The following is a 5,502-nucleotide window of genomic DNA, read 5'->3' on the forward strand; positions in this document are numbered from 1 at the left end:
CGGGGTCGGGGATCCGGGTTGTCACGAGTTCCATTTCCCTTAATAACACCCAATCTTAATAAACAATCAACTACTCTGTACTGTGACCCCACAATAAACACACACACCACAAGTTATAGTCTCAGAGATGAATACTCAAAAATAACACAAGTCATTTTATTCCACAATTATAAAACGTTACACCTTAAAAGGGTTTCTAAATAATTTTACATTTCTTTGCCATTATTACAATTCATATAGATACATAAGTCTGGTACATCAGAAGTTGAAAGTCTAGCCTATTGGTAATTTCTACCTCAGCTACGGCGGCATCAACGCTTCCAGAAGACTGCGGAACATTTCCTAACCGCTTGCAAATCGGGAGCTTGGTCCTGTTCATCTTTTCTATCTGTTGTTGTGTGATGAAAGAAGAAAGCAAGGGTGAGCAACAAGCCCACCAAAATAATATGTCTAATGATTAACAATATCTGAGCATTCTCATAGTACTCATGAAAGTCTTGGTCAAGAAGAAATGAACCAAGCTGATATCTTAACACGACCAAGTCGCAAAATATTCAGTATATATATACATATATACTTTTCACAATCTTTGAAATCCTCTGACATGTATAATATACACAGAGTTCCAGTTTATAACTGTATAAAAATATCGTTGCAAGGTGATCTAATATATCTGACCTTTTCTCAACGTTTTCCTGAAACCTTTTTCATTCATAAGACAATCATTAACTAGATATAAGTTTAAAAGATGAAGTTACAAGATACTCCAATATACTTATATCTTTTCCGAATACTACTTGAACTACCACCGTTCAATGTATAAATAGTTCATCCCATAGATTAAGCTACAAGACAAAACTTGTATAGAATCAATCTTTAAAATATCATCAAAATAAAATGAAGTTACGAGATACTTCATTTGATGCAAACATCATTTTCAAAACTGTTCCTGCCAACACTCAACAATCGCCCAACCGTAGCCTTCCTATCGAAGTGCTCTGGGTAGTGTTGCAGAAATATCCAATTGGATGATGAACTCATTACGGGAGTTTTGTCGCGCCAGGAAGACCACTTACGATGATCAGTCGTAGTAGTACAACCCCACCATTTTCTACATGTAGAGGAGAGCCTGTCGGATTTACTTGTCAACCGAACACTGGACTCCTAAGGAATGGACCGTCTTAGCGGAACTTCCGGGCCAATATAATAAGGCTGGGCCGGCGCCACTCGACCACTTACGCCACTCCTAGTTCAGATGAAATCCATGACTCTGAAACGTAAAGCTCATCCCCCCTTTCCCCAAGTAGAAACTTGTTGATACGGCTCCACCAAGAAGTCGTATCTAGTTGGAAAGGAAAACTCACCGATATTTCCCAGGCGATGCCTGTTAATGGATTAACTTGTTCCAAGAATTTTACTTCCCGAGTATTGGGTAAGTAATCAAAAACTCTTTTATCAAAATAGCAACCTCGTTGCGAATAGAAAACACACCACAGAGCCGGATCCCTCAGGTTTTGAGAGAATATTTAAATCCCCTTAGAAAGGAAGATCTTAAATATAAAATGAGTTTTGGGATCCGCTCTAACTTTTAAAATCATTTTGAAGACTCGCAAAACATTTTTAGGAATGTTTGGAGTGATGCTGATTTACTAAAATAAATCAGTCCCGATATATTAGGAAATATCTGAATATTATTATTTAAATAATATCCTCATAAAGAATAATCTTTATAAAAGTAATTGAAGTAGAAGTTTTATTACTTATACTTGCAATGAATATTAAATAACCAAAGATATACTTATACGAAAGTACTATCTTTATTTGAATAATCAAAAGTGAGTTTGATTATCGACACATTATTCCTTAATAAAATAAAGAAGAATAATTAGTAAATAATCGGAGTCATAAGTCCTCGAATGAATATTCAAATAATAATATTCATTAATAAAATAAACGGAGTCGTAAGCCCTCGAATGAATATTCAAAATAATATTCAATAATAAAATAAACGGGGTCATAAGCCCTCGAATGAATATTCTAAATAATATTCAATAATAAAATAAACGGGGTCATAAGCCCTTGAATGAATATTCAAAATAATATTCAATAATAAAATAAACGAGGTCATAAGACCTCGAATGAATATTCAAAATAATATTCAATAATAAAATAAACGGGGTCATAAGCCCTCGAATGAATATTCAAAATAATATTCATTAATAAAATAAGGTTATCGAATAAACCTTATTTGATTCATAGTTTTAAAAACTATTCATATATATATAAATATATATATATATATATATTACACTCGGGAGCATCGACTCCCGGTTTTAAAAAAAAGTTCACCTTTGGGTCCCCTATACTAAGGGTATATGCAAATTACCGCTTATCTCTAGCATATGTATTATCAACTGAATCAACAGATATATGTATCAAGAATAGGAAACAGGCATGCATATATACCATATCACATGCTACAATATATCGCAAGAATTTGCTAATTAACCATCATGCATCTATCACAAGATAATGCATATACGTATGTATACATCACAACAACAATATAACGGATAGAAAACTTGCCTGAGTGCTCCCGGATAGACTTAAGCTTAGAGTGGGTCCGATAACCTATGAACAACAACATAAGTCGGAATTAAACCCCGGTCGCTTAAGAAACTAGACTTTAACCATTTAGAGTCCTAACGTTCGCTTTCGTGCTTAACGATTCACTTAAGTCGCTCAAGTACCCTCGGCTCCACCATTTTTAATAAATTAACCATTAAGGGTTTTAAGGCGATTCTTTTGTGAGTACCTTACCAACTGCCTAATCCACTTTACATAAATGTTTCATACCCCAATTAGTCATTTAAGGTCCTTAACCAAGGTTTCAAAGTAAGGCGAGGGGTAATGGTTCGGTCGCGAAACGCCGTTACTTAAAACGGTCGTTTCTCCTAAACCGTACATCGGATTCAAGCGTACCACATATCAAAACGAAGCTCGTAACATGAACTATCTAATAATGGCAATGGTCAAAACCTAGCAGTGAGTTCACGGGTCCTAATGTTAAGAACAAAAACAGTCTAAAGTAAATCGGACATTACGATGGCTATGTTTACGCGATTACCCAAATTTAAACCACTCCAAATCAACTCACAATCAACCCACAATAACAACCCAATCAAAACTCCATCCATACTTCACCATAACAGCCCCAAAAACTCAACATTATCAATTTATACTATTTTTAAACATGAATTTAAACTACACTTAAGTTCATTAATCAACAATCCAAGAATTACCACTCCAAAAACTTCACAAAACCAGCTAATCTCTACATTCACAACAAACAAGCCTCTCATGAATTATAACCACAAAACTAAACCTAATTACTCAAATAAAGTTAGGGTTTGGAGGGGTTATACCTTCTTTGGAGAGTGGAGAATCAAGTAATTAGCTTGGAATCACCCTTAAAAGTCCTTATCCAAAGCTTAATCTAAACAAAACTTCAAGAACAAAAATTTTAGTTCTTGAAAACCACTATTCACCATCTTCTTCCATGATTTTTAGGAAGAGATTGTGAATGATTTAGGAGCTCAAACTTGTAGGATAGCTATATCTATGCATAAGGAGTCTTGGATAATTACCTTGCTAATTAACAAAGCTTGGAACTAGGATTTTGATTTTTCTTTCTTTGGAAAAGAAGAAAAGCCGAGAGCTTTGATGAAGAAGATGAAATAATTTTGTGTTTTTGGTGAAAATGAAATGTTTTGGCTTGGTTGGTTGACAATTTGATTTGTTTTGTTTTGTTTTATTACCTTTTACCATGGTAACTTTTGTGTGGTTCTAATTCAACCAACAACACACTTGCTTTGGTCATGCTTATGTCACCATGTGATGTCACCCTCCCACCTTTGTCCTCTTCTCATTGGTTTGATGACATCATCCCCACTAATCTCTTTGATTAGCTTTTAATTATTTGGCTAATGACCGCTGATCTGTTACGCGGTTCGCTTAACTTTCGTTTTCGTTTATCGTTTGAGGGATCATACACGGGATCTTATTACTTAGGTTTCCTTCATCTTTCTCAATACATTATATTCCTTTCATGTTCCTCTCTTATAATCCTTGAATTTAAATCCTTTTTATTCTGTTACCTTATACTCAATTCTTTCTGTATCTGGTAGATTTTTGGGAAAAATCAAAGTGTTCGGATTTGGATTCTGACGATCTTTACATACACTTATATACCACATAGAGTACAAATAATATCCCAGAAGATCAATAAAAGAACCCCTACATAGTGTGGCATGAAAAGTTTTCTTATTCAGCATAATCAGCAAAACACTATTCATAAGGGTTTCAAAAAATTTCAAAAAAAATTGGGGTTATTATAGTCTCCCCTCCTTAAAAGGATTCCGTCCCGGAATCAGATAGAAACTGAATAGGGATACTTTCTTAGCATTGCACTTTCTAACTCTCAAGTAAATTTTTCCCACATTGTGGTTCTTCCATCAAACTCTGAATAGTTTGATAATCCTTCTCCTAAGCACTTGCCCCTTTTTCAGTCTATATCCCTTCCTGGTTGCTCCATATATGTTACGTCTGGTTGCATGTCTATGCGCTCATATGCCCCTATTTATCTGGCATCCGAATTACACTTCCTTAACATTGATACGTGAAACACGTTATGACTTGCTACAAGTTCGGGGGTAGGGCTAGCTCATATGCTAACTTCCCAATACGTCTTAATATATCCAAGGGTCCAACAATTCGTGGACTTAAACTTTCCTTTCTTTCCAACCCTCATCAATTCCTTTTTAAGGGAATACTTTTAACAATACAAGGTTCCCTCCTTCATACTCTTTGAACTTTCATTGTCCAATCAGCATACTTCTTATGTCCATCTTGGGCTACTCCCAGCCATCCTCTGATTAGATCTATTATATTCTTGGTCCTTTGGACCACTGCTGGTCCGAGCATCTTGCGCTCTACAACTTCATCCTAACATAAGGGGGATCGACATTGTCTTCCCTCAAAGATCTCTTAAGATGACATCTCGATACCTGACATACGATCTATTATCGTGAGAAAACTCAATCCGTGTTAAGTGATCGTTCCAAATTCTTTCAAGTCTATTGCACAGACTCTCATTATAGCTTTTAGCATTAGAGCTTTTGCTTCTCAATACCCATTCTTTTCCAGTTCGTAATCGCTACTACCTTCCGTTCCTAATATTATACTGGTTATACTTTTGCTCGTTAGCGTTCTATAACCTTTTAATTACCACGTCAACCTTAGTATCACTAACACGTTAGAATCGGAATACCACCGTACTGATACTACTTCCTTTAGCTGCTTCCATCTTCGAAAGTTTGATCCATCATATAGAAGTAAAGGAATTTGTTGAGAGATCACTATGATCATGAACACTTGTTCTATTGCATAGTTAGTACAGAAGGTGGCCAGCCTTTAGTACTTGACAAGCAATTAAACAATATG

Source organism: Apium graveolens, chromosome 1, assembly GCF_009905375.1.
Source record: "Apium graveolens cultivar Ventura chromosome 1, ASM990537v1, whole genome shotgun sequence".
NCBI classification, from domain to species: Eukaryota; Viridiplantae; Streptophyta; class Magnoliopsida; order Apiales; family Apiaceae; genus Apium; species Apium graveolens.